The 17,508-nt window shown below is 44.9% G+C and overlaps 1 protein-coding gene across 2 annotated transcripts in view; it reads left to right on the forward strand.

The window, feature by feature from the left end:
• The first annotated feature begins 3,116 nt into the window (after window positions 1–3,116).
• Window positions 3,117–17,508, forward strand: part of AP2M1 (adaptor related protein complex 2 subunit mu 1) — a 148,796-nt gene continuing 134,404 nt past the window's right edge. Inside the window, exon 1 of one of the 2 annotated variants that reach the window (XM_078666028.1) lies at window positions 3,117–3,274. The gene's annotated coding sequence lies outside the window, so the exon portion shown is untranslated. Of the gene's footprint in view, window positions 3,612–17,508 lie in introns of both variants that reach the window. The other variant, XM_078666029.1, reaches the window with a different exon arrangement.

Here is a 17,508-nt window from a genome sequence, read left to right on the forward strand (position 1 = left end):
TGTACACATAAGATTTCGCCTGTGCCGAAAAGCTGCGCGGTGCGCAGCTTTCAACAGGCGAAATCTAAAAATGGCCATCTTAGCCATGACACGTGTGCAAGCATCAACGCACTTTAGGACATCAGTATCCGTCTTGGAATGAGTTTTTTTTAACAGAAAACCTATTGCACGATTGCTACCTAGGCTTGTGCATTAATCTTGAAACATCCAGTTGGGGAAAAAAGCTTCTTTATGTCATCAATGGGCAAACACACTTTCCTTGTGACACAAGACATTCCTGACAGCTAGCTGCACCACAAAGGCATTCCCAGCATCCGTGTGTAACAGCACCACTGCCTGAACTGCTGTGTGAAATGGTTCAAACTGGTACAGCCTTCAGAAGACAACTGAAACTTCAATGACAACTGACTAGCACCATAATGTTAACTATAAAGACTGTCCACATCCCAAATGGCATTCAGATGGCTAAATGCAATACAGCGGGCACCAACTTCTCCAATACAGTCAGCCTTGGAAAGGCAGCTGGTGTGCACGCACAGAATGGGGGAAATCTGGTTTAGACAAACATCCACATGAACCAATCGTGGCTAATTACTCCAGAGTGCCAGAGGAACCATCCTTTTCGAATCTTGAACCACTGCAGATTCACCACAAAGTATCTCAGTTGAAGTGAATGCCCACCCTTGGGGGAACTTGCAGGGCCTGGAAGACCCAACCCGACATACAACATCAGAGGCCCAATTCCCACAGGCCACAATCTGAGTACAGGAAAAAAAGAAGGCACCGTGGTCATCCCTGGCCTACCTGGGAGGGTAGAATGGCCATCGGACTCAGCAGGTTTCTTACTCAGATATAAAGGGGGAAAAAAAGCCCAGCAGATCACTAAGCAACCAAGAAAGAAGCGTCTAATTTCTGGTGGGGACAGACTAGCAAGAAGAATTCTGAACAAAGTGGGGCATTCATGACATGCACAAAAGTAACAAAAATCAAAAGCATAAGAGAAGACATAAAACACTGTGGAAGCCGGCGATGACCCCATAAGCGGTACCTCCTGAAGGATCGTCGGGGAGGCGAGATGCAGGCCGGCTCCAGTGGGGCTGAAGGGTCTAAACGCCCTGCTCAAAACACCCGCGGTCCCGCCGCGTGGAACGAAGTGCTGGTGAGAACGGGAATCTATGCAGAATAAACCCATCACGGGAGAGAAGGGGGGTTTTCCTGTTAAAAGTGAAAATAAACTCAAGGCCGCTGCCATACCACGACGGGCAGGTCATGCAGCGAAAAGCACCCGCCACTCCCTTCTGGAGACAGCTCTGTAAATGTGTAAATGCCCGGAGACACGGGAGCCCTGATCAATCCAATTAGAACACACACTGCAAAAATACCTAAGGTCTTACACAAGAGCACACGTTACAAGCGGCGAGGGGCTTTGCAGCGGGCAGCTGCCCTGCAAGCCTCGACATGTCTGCGCCATTCCAGCTCCGTGTGGACAGCCTGGAATGTCAGCCTCCCGGCACTGCCCTTTCCACTCACCGCAGCCTGGCACCGAGGTGGCAGCGTCTGATATTAGTTCAAGTTAAGATGTGACTATAAAACAAAGCACTTGTGCAAACCGTGGGTCTCAGTCTGCCAACAGCTATGAAGAAATATTCGCAGGCGCCCTCCCGTCTAACTTTCACACACGGGGAACCGGTTTCTCCGGTTTGTGTGTTGTGTGTGTGCTTCGCTTACCATTGCTCGTCCGTATACAACAGCCACACATACTCACTCCACTGTAAATATCACCGGACTTGGCAGACTGCTGCTTCAAGGAGCTCTGGGCTAGCGAGCTGCTTGGAAACGGGAAGACGGGCTTCACCAGGGCATAACACGCAAGCAGGTCTCCCTGTCTTAACAATGCGTGTAACAACTTCGATTTACGTTCTTTACACGGATGCTTTAAACGGGCTTAAGGGGGGGGGACAGCGGGATACACAAAGACACGGACAGCGGGAGGTGGGACGGACAGCAGGATACACAAAGACACGGACAGCGGGAGGGGGGACGGACAGCGGGATACAACCATGCGGGAGCAGGATGATTTTAGCAATGAGTAAAAACATCCACGTTAAAAAAAAAAGTACACGCCCACAGCCGCATTACGTAGCGAAAAGCCTAAATATCGCCGGAACGCCCACGAATCTGCTTGCAGAATGACGAGCAGAACTCTCGTCCAATGGCTAGCCTCCATTTATGGAGCTAGCCAATGGAAAGAGAGGGCGGAACAACACACACATACTGTACACATAAGATTTCGCCTGCGCCGAAAAGCTGCACGGTGCGCAGCTTTCGACAGGCAAAACCTAAAAACACATACCTGAATATCTTTGATGTAAACACATTTAGACACCCAGAAACTTTTAAAGAAACTGTTGAACACCCTAAACGCCTCTGCCAGACCCATCCTGAACATCCCCCGCTGTAGCCATGTCACTGGTCACCTGAGAGACCGCCACTGGATAGTGATCAACAAAAGAATCACCCTCAAGCTCCTCACACACGCCTACAAAGCCCTCCACAACGCCACACCTGTATACCTCAACCACGCCCACCGGACATCTCCACTCTGCCCAACTGACCCTGGCCACCATCCCATGAATCTGCACGACCTTGGCTGGAGGAAGACCTTATCCTACTTCGCTGCGAAGACCTGAAACTCCCCGCCTCTACATCTCAGGCACTCACTGTCACTGCCTCAATTCAGGAAAGACCTCAAGAACTGGCTCTTCAACTGAACCGCAGACCCACCCCCACAGCGCCTTGAGACCCTAATGGGGGGGGGGGGGGGTAGACGTGGTGTATAAGCTACCTGGTTGATTGAGGAGTGTGCCTGTCTTCTGTCAGTGATCTGACCAAAGAGGGCATGAAAAAGCTGAAATTGGATCATAAATTCAAAGTTGTTCCGAACAGGAGCCTCTAAAATACGTTTGGCCCCGGGCCCCCAAAATCCTTAAGATGCCCCTGCATGTCTGCCTGCTGCCTATGTCATTCAACGGCATTGAGTCTTTCTTTTATTACACTCGTTGAATTCCGTTAGAGATGTCCCTGGGGAGGGAGGGAGGCATCTTAGTCCTTCGTCCATGTTCACGGCCCTGTTTGGCAGTCGGATTCCCTTACGTATGGCGCATTGACGTCACCGCCGCAGCTAGCAGCAGGGCTGGGAGGAGGAGCCGCCATCTTGGAGGCTGGTGGTCTGTGCAGGGAGCGGCGGCGCCCGAGACACGGGCTGGAGGGACAGGTGAGAGCCGCGGAGAGAGGGGACGAGTCAACCGTGACAGACGTCTCGGGAGGAGCACGGGTGACGGCCGGCGGGGCAGGGAGGGTTCTGGCACGCAGAGATGTATGAGTGGGTGGGTCTCGGTTTTCCTGAAGGGGGTGTCGACTGTAGCCGCCTGTCTCGCGCTTCCCGAGGTCCTGACAGCTCGCATACGTCTCGGTAAGCCCCCGGGGGGGCGAGGAGCGTTGCTGTCCCCAGTGATGGCAGCTGACACCGCTGCTGAGATGAGGGTGGAGCAGACGCCGAGGACCGGTGGTGTCCGCTACCCGGCTGGTAGATATTAACGGTGACACCTCCGGTGCGTGTAAGGGAGATGCATGGGGGGTGACAGGCTACCTCCACGGGGTGCAGAGAAGAGGCATGGGAGCTGAGGTTCCCGGTGATGGATGCTGAGAGGCAGGCAGCCTCCCTGGGTGGGGGTGGGTGGCAGAGCACGGGTGTGTATACAGTATCTCCAGGGGGGCGGGCAGAGGCATGGGTGCTGACAGACTGGCTATCTCCAAGGGTTGTTGGGAAAAGGCATGTGTGCTTGTAGACAACATCCAAGGGCGTGGGGGAGAGGTACGGTTTCTAGCTTGCATGCTTCCTCCAAGGGGTGTAGAGTAGATGCATGGGGATGACAGGCTACCTCCACGGGGTGTAGGGAAGAGGCATGGGGGCTGAGGTTCCCGGTGTTGGATGCTGAGAGGCAGGCAGCCTCCCTGGGTGGGAGTGGGTGGCCGAGCATGGGTGTGTATACAGTATCTCTAGGGGGGCGGGCAGAGGCATGGGTGCTGACAGACTGGCTCCTGTCATCGTATCCAGATATAGAATACCACAAGTAACGTTACACCTAGAACAAGTAACGTGACTTACACCTAAAGAACTATTGGCTTTGACAATGGTGGTTAGTTGCATAAAATAGAACAGCAGCAACCATGGCTTCCTTGAATATAATATAATGAAAATGCGACAGTTCTAAAACGATGAGACTTTAATCCTTTCCTTTGATCTTCTTTCACCCCTTCCTCTGATAACCTGGATTCTCACAGGCTGTGCGGAATAGGCATGTGCGCTTGTAGATAACATCCAAGGGCGTGGGGGAGAGGTACGGATTCTGGCCGACATGCTTCCTCCAAGGAGTGTAGAGTAGATGCATGGGGGATGACAGGCTACCTCCGCGGGGTGCAGGAAAGAGGAATGGGAGCTGAGGATGCTGAGAGGCAGGCAGCCTCCCTGGGTGGGGGTGAGTGGCAGAGCATGGGTGTTTATACACCCCCTCCAGGGGGTGAGGGCAGAGATATGGGTGCTGACAGACTGGCTCATGTCATTGCATCCAGATATGTAATACAACAAGTAACGTTACACCTAGAACAAGTAACGTGACTTACACCTTCAACAAGCCAGAACTATTGGCTTTGTCAATGTTTGTTAGTTGAATAAAATAAAGCCGCAACCATGGCTTCCTTGAATATAATATTGAACATGCGATAGTTCTAAAACGATGAGACTCTGAAAGAACTATAATCCTTTCCTTTGATCTTCTTTCACCCCTTCCTTTGATGAACTGGATTCTCACGGGCTGTGCGGAATAGGCATGTGCGCTTGTAGACAACATCCAAGGGCGTGGGGGAGAGGTACGGGTTCTGGCCGACATGCTTCCTCCAAGGGGTGTAGAGTAGATGCGTGGGTGCTTATAGGCTACCTCCTCCAGGTGTGGGGCTGAGGCATGGGTGCTGACAGGCGGATTACTTCCAAGGGATGTGGCTAGGGCTGCAACCTTGACATATGTTTTGTGGCTCTATAGGCAATGTGCCGATCCTGTAATAGCAGTTAATATAACATCATCTGTTCTTGTGTTCCGTTACAAACATCATTCAGACCAATAAAGGCTGGTTATGTGGCAGCCCTAGGTAGGTTCATGTGTGCTGAGGTCTCCGGTGATGGTCGCTGGCAGAGGTGTTGTTGGAAAGGAGCGTTGCAGATGAAGTGTTGACATTGGTCCCTCTCTCCTGTGGGTGACTTTGGGGCAGAGGGATGGGTGCTGACTGACCGGCTACCTCCAATGGGCGGGGCAGCTCGTGAACGGTGCTGGGGAGCGAGAACCCTTGTACAGGATGCTGAAAGCCCAGCCTCACATGGGCTGTACGTGGATTTAGTGCCCAATCTGTTATATTATTCGGAAGATGAGCATAATCATCTAGTTATGTTTTGGTGTGCTCATGGTGTTTCTTTTTTATATCAAGTGGTATCGTATTAGTCACAAATTGGTAAACTATGCGCACAGTAAGCTCTGTTTTGGGTAGTAAGCGCTATATAAATGCAATTACAATACAATGCTAGTTGAAAGGAAATGTGTCGATAGGAGACCAAAACGGAAGCTATTATTGGAGAAACCTTGCGAGTTGTAGGCAGTGATTGAATTTACAGTTCTAAAGCGCCGACCAGCACCGCACGCCGATCTCCTAATTGATGCATTTTGTTTCCGTAGAATGAGGTGACGAATGCTCTAAAGAGGGGTTATCTTCCCACTAATTTCCCATGCTCCTTTTCATCTGAATGTGATGTTTCGAGAAGCCACGCCTGTTGTACTGAGTTATGTTGCTCAGCCACTGTTCTTTGAATAGCACTATTGAGCATTGGGGCCATTTCTGGAAACAGATGAATGAGGGACGTCGAGCAGTGGGTCTGATGTTACAATGTGATGCTTTGCGGTACCAAATGTGCTTTAGGATATTAAGGAATTCGTTTTTTCATGTAGTACAATCAAATTATCACTTAAGGTAGCCAGCCACAAGAAAACACCGTGCTGTCACTACCTGTAGGATTGTTTTCGTCCCCATTGATAGTCATTTTATAATGGGACCAACATTGTTTTGGTTTTAGCTCGTGGCAGTTTTCTCTGCCCATGTTCTGACCTGTTGTTATTGTGAAATCCGTGGTATATTCGTTTTTCGGCACTGTGAATACTCTTGTTCCTCTTTGTGTACCTTTTGGAACTACCACTGACTGATGATGTCGCAGTTGGAATGCGTTTTCGCTGCTATCGGGGTTGGGGGGCGGGGGAGGGGTCATTGATAAGGCAGTGACTGTCACCGAAGACCCATGTCCGCTGGTATTATCCGGGCTTCTCTCGGGTCATGGCTTTGACAATGGTCTGGAGATGTTGACTATGGCAGTGTTGATAATGTGTGACTGCTTCCGAATTACATTGTTTTGTTGAGGGAGGTGATGAAGTTAGGTTTCATAGCACAATATCTTCGCCCTTGCTGTTTTTTTGGCATTTTTTGTACTTGGCTACCATCCTATTGTTCCATACAGTAGGACAAAAATGTGCATAAGAATCAATATTCTAAGGTAGCCCTACATTTACATATGTCAACTGAAAATGAAAGTTCTCCAGACTACTGGTGCAGTATGTTACTAAATACATAGGTGGGTTAACAGTCCCACACTGTCACTGCTGCTTGCGAAAAAAAACTGTCTGTTCAAATAATAGACTACTTTGATGTTGCCCTAATTGCATGTAACACAGACATTTTTCTGCATGTCAGAGTTCTTTTCCCTAAACTACCTTTCTATATGAGATCACACATTTTGCATAGCACATACCACATGCTTTATTTATAAGATTCAGTGAGATGACGAGCCGGTATTGTCCTAGAGGTCTATGGCCTTTTGTCAAGTCCAAGCCCAACCCATAAAATGTTACCCATTATGGATGATTGATAATTGGTGAATGCCTTCTACTAACTATTGGGTGCGAGTCAGTTTGGTGATAAGGGCAACCTAGTGATGGGGTTGTAGAGAATAGGCTGAATCTAATATACACATTTCTGCTGTTGAGAACTGGTAGCCGAGCAACAAACACTAGTTGTCTGCGAAGGTTTCCTACGATGACTGATCTGATTCTAAGAGGAGATTGCGTATCTCAAACAGCAAATACGAATTTTCTGCTAGTAATAGAAAGGGGTTGGAGTGAAGAAGTACTATTTTAACTCCTACTTGCAGCTTTTCTTGATTATCTTTTATTCCCCAGCTTTGTGTGTGTGACTTTTGCTACAGTTTCTTTTGGGAGTGTTTTTTAGGCCAAATGTTACATCTACAGCCATCGTTGAGACTGATTAACACTGGTACTGCTACAAGAATTTCAGCATCATGCTTTGTTTACTGGATAGCTACGAACTGCAGTTTTGATTGTGTTATGCTTGTGCCTTGAATTTGGTTTATTAGTGTACAATATTCCTTATGGACCTTCGCCCCTCCAAAAAAAAGCCTGCTGAGAAGCTACTGGTTTGCAGGGCTGGCGTTTGGAGCTGCATGCAGGACTCTTGCTTGTCTTCTCCACAGGCCTGTCCTGCCCCACTTCCGTCTTCCCCCGCCTTCCTTCCTCCCTCTCTTGACAGCTGTAGAAGACAGACATGAATGGCAGATGCCCCAATGCTGTTAGTGAGCACGCCCTGTGCTCGTGTGTTTATGTTTATGTTTTTGAATTTTTTATTGCACACAACTACCCGAGGGTGTCTCGGCTTGAGCGGTGTGCCCACTACCCACACTTTCAGAATAACCCTTCCATAATGATGGCATATTGTGGCCATCCATGGTATGATAGCGCCTGTCTTTGGCATATTGGTAGACTAGGCAGATGTAAATTCATGATTTATTATGGGCATCCATGGCACAGTGGTGCCCACCCATAGCCTAATGGTTGCCCTGGCATTATGTTGGAAGTTGGTGGCGTATTGTAGGCATCCATTGCACATTTGTCTCCATACTTAGTATCATGTTTACCCTGGCAGAATTGTGGTAATTTCTGGCATATTGGGGACATTCATTTCACAATGCTAGTGATTCTCGACACTGTGCACGTCCTTGACATACGAAAATCAAATCTTTGCTCCTATTTATGACAATAATTCCTAACCTTTTTTGCGCATGTCTGCCATGATTGTGCCCACCAGTGCATAATGCGGGTTCTTGCTTAGTGGTAAAACCAGCTCTGTTGAGGTTACGGTGTTGCTGGTGTTAAGGCAGGAATGCAAAAGAGTTATGAATACACTAAAGGCCCTGAAATGCAGAAGCAGAGCAAGTGAAGATGTGTAATGTATATGCTAGTGTCTGCCCAAACCCCAGAACTCCATGTCTTTAGCTATGCCTGCATTTTAAAGAGCGGTTTGGGCAGTGCGAAACAAATTGCTTTTGTAAATTGTTTTTTGTTTTTAATATACTGCCTTGCTCTTAATCTTGGCTTTGTTTTTTTAAGCACCGTGGCGCCGGCATTTTGCTGAGACCATATCTTCTTGGCCTTCAGGAGAATGCACCGGAATTTCGTTAGTTAACCCTTGCACTTGAACAGTTGCGTTTTCCTTTCCGATAAATCCCCTCCCCAGAGCAGAAGATAACCAGAGGGCCAGCTGCCTGGATGATAAGCCACGACCAGCCCCCACCCCTTCCGCCCCACTGGCTGGATCCTCTCCATGGAGCTCCGGTGTCAGACTAGAAGCTGCTTGTTTTCTATCTCACTTCTTTAGTAAACGAATTGATGTACCAAGTGGGAGAGGTGCCCAGAGTGACGTTTTCTGCTCCCTTTCTTAGCCGGTACTGGTGAACTTCAGGAGGCTTCCTGAAAGACGATGGCCTGTAGAGCCCAGCTGAGCTAGTGTATGTGCACCCGCCTGCAACATGTGTGTCATTAGAGAAATCTAACGACTAGATCATATAAGCCACCCCTGTCCCTTTTAGCAAGGACATCACTTTCAGGCATGAAGCTGCCTTTCTGTGTTCCTTGTGAACAGAGTCGAAGGATGGATGTGTCTAGTGTTTTTGAGGGATATGTGCTCGGCATCCTGTTATTTCCCTGTGGCATAAGTAATGTGGTGCCCAGTTGGGCTGTAGCAGTCAGTCTGTTTTACAGATCTTTAATGGGCACATGCCTTTTCCAAGTTTTTTAGTTAACCTTTTTAATGGGGTCTTATATTCTGTGCGTTTAATAAGTCTTGCGCTATGCAATCGGGATACCTGGATGCACACATTTATGATTTTATGCAGTGCATTAGAGCTCTGCTTTTGATCACTTCTTATCATAGTATCGAGGCCTGGTGGGCTCATTACCCCACCGTCTGGCTTGTGACTATCGTGTTGATGCTGCTACAAAGGTGCTGATGTGGCTTGTTGTGCACCAGGTGCTTGTGACTGTTAGAAAATCCCCAGAGACTCTGAAGTCATCCCTGCGAAGTCTTAAATTACATGACTAAAAAAATATATATTTTGACTGCATTTTTCAAAGACAACTAGTTTAAAAGCTCTGAAGTGAAGACATTTCGAGTGCTGTCATTAGCCAAGCAAATGTCTTGCTTTTATGAATTGACTGTTTGGCCAGTGTACCTGGGCCACTTGTGCATGTAGTGTGTGGCTTCTTTACTGTGTGGATGCAATAGATTGGAAGGGGGGGGGGGTGATTATCAAAATGTATGTTTTGTCTATGTTGATAGTGTGTTCTTCTCGTCGCCTAAAATTGGGACTTTGTTTAATGCTGAAGTGCTTTACATAAGAACTGTCAACCTTTTGTGTTTAGATTAAGTTGGTCTGCAGTTGTAGTGCATACAGTATGTCACTTACTTTTTGTCGGGCAGTGTTGCATGCTTTTTTTGCTCCGCAAGAAATTAAAGCTGCGTTTGCATGCATTAAAAAAAATATGTAACTGTTTGTAATTTTAAAAGCGGTGATGTTAGATTCCCATTGCAATCAGTTTATGTTGTTGTTTTTTTGCCATCACCGTGTCGAAATTAACATCAGCTGTACTATTGTCTTAAACCCTTTAGCTAGAGGGAGTGAAGTATGCCAAGATGGTAGATGTCTTCCTTTCCGTCTCTGTTTGGATGGTGTAGGTTGTAGAAAGTTACTGAAAGGCTTGTAGGATCTTTCTGTTGTGATTGACTCTCGCAGCATACCAGATCAGGCGAAGGAGCGGGATAAAAGTGCATGTGGATAATTGGCCTCAGCAGGATCTTGAGAATTTGTTTTCGTAGTACTTACGAAGCTTCAGCCTACCCTCTAAGGAAGCTAATAGCTGTACATAGTATCATGGAAGGATCCTGCTGCTGGACCTGTGATTTTACAAATAAATGCAAGTATGTTTACAATGAGAGCTGAGGGCAAGAAGCGTGAATAAATGGAAGAGAGATCCGAAACGCAACCCAGCAGTTCAGTGAAATATGGAGGGAAGGGATGTAGTCTCAGATTGTACAGTGTTCGAAGAAGTGGTTTATTAGCTCTTTCCCGAATTGCATCAGCAAAGGAGCCAGTTTAACTTGCGAGGGGAGGTTGCTCCAGAGTTTGACCCTATGCAGAGAATACCTGTTGGTGAGCTCATTCTTAAAGTCTTTTGGATTTCCTGCGCAGCCAGGAATGCGCACCAGTTAGTGCTGATGCCACTGAAATGGCAGATTTTACAGGCATGGAAATCTGAGTTATTTGGCTGCATACCTGATCACGTAGCAGGATTGAAGTGGGAAAGCGAACTAGTGCAGTTCTTTAAATGTAGGAAGATGTGCTTAAACTTTCTTTGGTAGGTGATTAGTTGTCTTCTTACAGAATGGCTTTGATAGGTGTCTCTTGGAGGCAAGTAATTCGTGTTTTGCCTAGGAGGAGGTCTTCCACCATAGTCTGGAGGTTTAAGGGAGGAATGGATTCATTTTTGGAATGATTGCCCAGAATGAAGTTACCCATGGTTGTCTGTAGAGTAATCCCAAAATGAACTTTTTTCTGCAACCTTCAGCTCTTTACAGAGTAGCTTTTAGCATCTCACCAGGCTCTGAGTGATGCACATTCTTTCTGATATGGTTCAGTAACTGTGCATTGAGGGTCCTTGGATATATGTAGTGTTTAAAGGCACCCATGTCTGGTAAATTGAGTACGATTACATTCTGGTAGTCTTCCTAAGACTAGGAATAACTAAGTTCAAACTGAACTTTACCTCTTTGTCCTTCAGAGATCTTGCATACAAGTATTAATAAAGCCGCCAAGCTTTTCCCGGACTTTCATATAGCATAAACCATGCAAGCAAACACATTCTGCAACACCTTTTGTAATTGTATTACACTGTGAGCAGAAGTAATCTACACCAAATCTGTAATTGCAAGGTTTAGTTTCGCTCCAACCTGCAGTACTGTACCAAGGTATGGGGAGAAATCAATGGGGCTGCCCTATATGTGTCCTTCTTCTCTTCCTGTGTTGCCACCATATTGGATCAGATCTACACCAGAGTATAAGCCATGGCATTGATGGTTCTTGGCCTGAATACCTTCTTTCCTGGCCAGCTGGTCCAAAGCTGATACATTTTCAACACCCTCAGTTGACTGTGATAACTCCACGTTCTATGGTTTGTTCAACCTGCAAGTTCATCGAGAGATCATAAATAGAAACCCCTGATTTCGATAGAGATACCATAATGTAAATTAGGCATAGAAAAACTACAAGAGTCTTCTGACTTCAGTTTGTATCAGATGGCTTTGTAGACATTTAATTACTCATAAGACAGTCCATTGATTCTTAAAGGGAAAACTCTGACAAACCAAGGCAAAACACCCCTGTAAGAATTTAACCCCTTATGTGTCTACTCTTTTAAAGCACATCATTGGATACAGTGCGTTTAAGTGTAATCATGTCATCTAGTAACCATAGTGTCACCTCTTAAGTTTGTGAAGACATAACGTCCTCTGCGTCTAATGAAATGTGCCTTGCATGGACATATCAGCCATATTCAGCCAACAATATGTCATATAAATGTGCAGCAAATCTGAAATTGCATCTTTTTAGATTAATATATCACAAAATTAGGATTGCCAGGTTACTTTTAGCTATTCAGAGCAGTTAATATTGGTACCTAAAGTAATATGACAACCCAAATTGTGTTATACGGTAATAAAAACATTTAAACATGGAAATACAGAATTCCTATACAGCCTTGAGCATTCATATTTTCAAATAATTAAGCATGGTACCGTAACTGGATTGATTGAAGCAGACTAACATTTAAACTTCAAAAGAGCACCGAATTGCAGGATTATAACCGAGGGCAAAAGCATATTTAGCAAATATGGTGAGACATTCAACCTTTGGCACGTGCCATGGGCTAGAATTGCAAACTTCTAACTAAATATATTCGATTGATCTTTATGGTGTTGACAGTTTGGCATATTAATATACCTGTATTGAAAAAGTTTCCAGATGGCATCAGTTCAGATTTGTTTGCTCCAGTGTGTGTGGGGGCATGTTTATGTTCTCGTAGTCTTACCATTGACACATGTTTACTCTGCATCTACTTTTCTGGAGACTTGAAGGTTTCCATGCAAGGTATGCACATAATGCGTTGTTTACTGGGCAGACCGAGTTTTAAGATGGCCATCTAAATAAAAAGGTTGTTACTTCCGACACCTAGCTTCAGTATTTTTATTAAGTGCTGGATTTACGTAGTTCAGCTGTACCAATGGAATCCAGAGAATACTCTTTGCCAGGTGAATAGGCTCAACGTCATCCGTGAAGCTTGATGCATGCATTCCCTCAACCAAATGCAAAGATGTGAAGATGTCATGACATACCTGTATTCCATATTTTAAATGCATTTTTCATGGATTAATGCTGTAGTTGTCGTTCATAATCAGTCTTTAAAAGTAGTGTGTGTGTGTATATGTGTGTATATATATATATATATATATATATATATATAATCTTTTGTTAATGTGAACGTGATTCTGCAGCAAATGGAAGACATGATTTTGTTTTTTGATAAACATTCTGCTTGGTTTTTGGCATTGTCAGTACTAGATGACTTGCAGTCCAGTAGAGTGGGTCAGCTTTTGTTTTATGTCGTAGAACGAGTGCCAGCCAATGAAATGACATCTTGGCATGCTCTGCCGCGTAGCCTGGCGCATGCATAGGTGTAAATTACCCCTTGCCCGTTTCAACTCCTTGGCTGTACTTGATAGTCATGGAGATTCCATGATGTGTAGGTATTTGATCCGTCTGACTCAAGTTATCTCTTGCAAAATGTGGCTAACTTACCCCTTCTTCAGCGTAGCTGTGAGTCCGTTTCCGTTTTTGTAAACTTCACCTAACTCGCCTCGATATTGAGATGAATTTCATACTAATGGGCCCTATTTCTGCACTCTGGGAAATGTTCATCGCTGCTTGCACACAGTGGTCTAAATTACATCCACCCCATATTTTTTTAGATTTTAGTGACCTTCATTCTTGTGGAGGGGCACATACTTCAATAATTACGGTACTTAATATTTCAATATTTGTATCAGGCATTCAATAATTGATTAGTATCAATTGCTTCATTGGTAGTAGTGTTGAATAAGTGTGCTAACGGCTTTAAGAGCACAGAAATAGCCCTGTAGTGGATCCTGCAACTCGTGTTTTGTTCGAGGCCCTAACCATCACCATTGGGCGTCTAAAATCTGCTTTACTGTCTTCAGGTTTGTCAGCTTCCTGATTAATCAATAGCTGGTCTTCTAAAATGTGTTTTTCGTGGGGTTTTTTGTATTGAAAGGGGTACAGCTAGATCAAGTGATTAGTGTTTGGAATCAAAACTCATGTACTGACTTTAGATGGGCCTGACTGAGTATTTTTTCCTGTAATCTTTTTTTCTGACAAGCTTTCTCCTTTAGCCTGATTGACTTGATTCAGTGGGCCAGCTTTGCTTGGTTGGTCCATTTATATTTTAATATGCAGTGAACTGGTGTTAGTGTCTTATTGATTGTTGACTACCCATGGGTGGAACTACATTGTCTAATTCGTTTTTTGCTTTTTTTGAGGGGATTGGTGTGGGTGTTTTATTTTTTTTGTTTAGTTTTTTTAGTTTTACTTTAAAGGTTATGTCCTACCTCCCTAGCTTCTTTATTAATACTTGGGTCAGGGTTTCGTATTGGGGGATTATTTGTTTCATGGTCTGGTAAAACATCCAGAGCTAGAATCTCATATAGGAGAGTAGTATGATTCTGTCTCAGAATTACTCTGATAGCTGAATTTGGATCCATTGAAGAAAGGTTATGAAATCATGTGTTTTAATAATGTGTGCATGATATCTAGGACTTCAGCATATATTGGATCCTTTGTCGATTATTTTACCCCTCTGCACATCTGGTGATCCTTTTGCACAGGGAGAAGAGCAACTATTTATAAAGGGTACGCTGTGTGCAGCAATTGTACAGCTCTTCAATCCCTGTTGGCACAGCACCCAGGGTAATGTGCTGCATGAATAAACACTTATACGGTCTTGTAATGGAATAGTACGCGCCTCGCCTTATGCCAAAGATCTTGACAAGCACAACAAAATCCTTAGGAAAGTGTTGTCCATTTAGTTAAATAAAGATATGACTGTGAAGTTGGAAAAATGCAAGTTTTCCCCGAATGACTTGGTGTATCTGGGACATACCGTTTCTTGCGATGGTATAACGACCAAAGATGGATATCACAAGAAGGAAAAGGGGCTTGGGAGGTCCAGCACACATGCCCTAAACAAATATCCAAAATCCAAAAGTGTATGCTGTTCCTATGAGGGAGTAGAAAATTGGGAATAGGAGGTTAGGGGAGGGTTTTCAACCAGGTGCTGGAACAAGAGAATGCGTAGTTGGACTGGGATAGCTCCAATGAAGAGCAAAGGCCCTCACACACCGAGGGATATCATGCTTCATCATAGGGCAGCTCCTCGTTGGGCAGGCGCTGCAATGCCCAATGGGCCCTGTGAGGAAGTTCTTTGCCAAAGGTCTTTCCTGGTTGCCGTCATGAAGCTAAGGGTATTGTGAGAGGGTTTATGTGTCGTGAGTAGAGGTGGGATGAAGTGAGTTTGATCTAAAAATTGCTACATGGATCTCCAAGGGTAGTTTTATTCACTGGGATCTTGTGCTATGGGTTAAATTACCGACTGATGAGTCGTAGCCTTAAGGGGGAAATTATATTATACCCGCTTCAGTTTGAGGGAATGTTTAAGGTGTGCGGAGGGTCGACACATTTCATGCCCTATAACGTCCAAAAGGATCTAGGCATTTCTTCAGTATTTAAATATCTTCTACTCATAAGTGATTGCTTTGACTAAGTGAAACTCAAAAAGAAAGTCCTGTCTCCTAAAGTCTGGACTCAAAAGTAGTCCTGCGAGTGGTGAATAAAAAAGGTTAAAAAGTATACCTTCTGGGAGAAAGGCACCTCTTTTGAAGGATTAATTATCCCCAATTGTATCCGGCCAGGGTGACTGCTAATTTAGCGATTGAGAGAAACTCCAGTTGAGTTTCCAATCTGTGCGGGACCTATCCACATCTGGCCGTCACGGGACCAAAGAGTCATTGACTAAAGCCATCAGTGATGCCAAAGCCTCAGAGGACCGAGATGCCCATCGTTCATTTCTTAGTTTGGCAGAATACTATGCATGGTTTGTCCCTGGTTATGCACACTCTGTTGAGCCACTAAGAATGTTAAGGAAAGGACAAGTTTGTGTGGCTGGAAGCGCAAAATATAGCTTTTGAAGTGGTCAAAAAAACGTATCATAACAGCCCCAGCACTGAGTGCGTTTTGTGAAATTCTTCTATCATTACAGCGGATGCCAGAGCGCATGGTTTGGGCACTGTACTCAAAGGGTTAGTGGCAGTGAGAAAACTCTGGATTTTACGTCCAGGTCACTCAAGGTATATGAAAAGCAATACAGTACCATCGAAAGGGAAGCTCTGGCCTGTGTGTTGGCGGTCAATAAATGTGGAACATATATTTGGGGCACTAGGTTTTATTTGTTGACTGATCGCAAACCTTTGATGCACATTTTTACGAGACGTGGCAATGGAAATATGTCATCTTGGCTTACTAGCTTGGTTTCAAAGTTGCAGGAATATTACTTCACCATTAGTCACATCCCAGGTGGAAAGAATTTTCGTGCAGACTGTTTGTCACGCATGGCACTTGAGGAGGAAGATATCTCTGTGGGATGATGCGGAATTGGTGGCATTGGTTAATGCTATTTCTGAATACAAATCAGTTGTAAGTGAGCAAGACTGGATCAAGCCTTCAGAGGAGGGTACCGTGATGATTAGTTATGCAATACACAATCAAAGGATGGCCTGAAGTGAGGAATGTACAAGGAGAGTTGAAAATATTTGCTCAGGTTGCTGATGAACTTTCGGTGAAAATACATTTGTGCTCAGGAGAGCTTTTGTCCTGCCAAGCTATGTGGTATAGTTATATCACAGGCTCATGATGGACATTTGGTGTGTACCAAGATGAGTATGAAAATTAAGCAACATTGGTGGCCATCTTTGGATGCTCAAGTTAAATCTTTGATCAGTGTTCTGAGTGTTTGTCTGACAAGAATTGGAAAGGTAAGAGTATCCCATTGTGTTCAACCCCCTTTCCTGATCAAACTTGGGGAAAAATTGGGTTGCATTTTTCTGGACCTTTTTCCCCCTTACCAGAATCTGAGTTGTACTATATTACCATGCATTTGTTGCATCAACATACTCCGTCTTGAGTTTTTTTAGACCAAATATTTGTATTGGGGGGGGGGGGGTAATACATTTCTGGCCCCAAACAGTGGCACACATTTCGTTTCTGAATGCATGAGGAATTTTTTACAGAGCATGTATGTTGAACATCTCATGGATTCATTGTATGCACCATCTTTTAACAGTTTGGTTGAGCGTGCAAATAACAATTAAAGAAGGGTTGCAAACCGCTTTGGCTTCAGGACTGGATGTTACGAAATTTGTTAAACGCAAAGTCTGGGCATATTATAATTCTCCTCGTTGCACTATTATTGAGAGGTCAGAACATTCATACTACTTTGTACCCTAGGCGGTTGAGTGAAAAAACGCAAGTAAATGCTGAAATGAAGCCAAGTAAGAGAATATTAGCTGCTAGAGGTGGTGCACATGAAAACCAGATTTGATGGTGAACATAGTAATTCTGTTGATTTACACGCAGGTGATTGGGTTATGATAAAAAATCCCATTAGAACAACGAAAGGGGAGGCAACGTTTTCTACTCCTGTACAGATGGATATAGGGTAAGCAAAGGTTCTGCACTTATCGTGGGAAAAGGGTGGTGGAATAAGAGACGGCTTGTCAGACTGACCTCTGATCAAGTGACTATCATGAGCAAAAGCAGAGAAATGGCAAAAGAGGCAGGTAGTGATTACTTATTCATAATCCCCAATCTTAAGGTACACTTAT

This window comes from Lissotriton helveticus, chromosome 11 (assembly GCF_964261635.1).
Source record: "Lissotriton helveticus chromosome 11, aLisHel1.1, whole genome shotgun sequence".
Taxonomy (NCBI): Eukaryota; Metazoa; Chordata; class Amphibia; order Caudata; family Salamandridae; genus Lissotriton; species Lissotriton helveticus.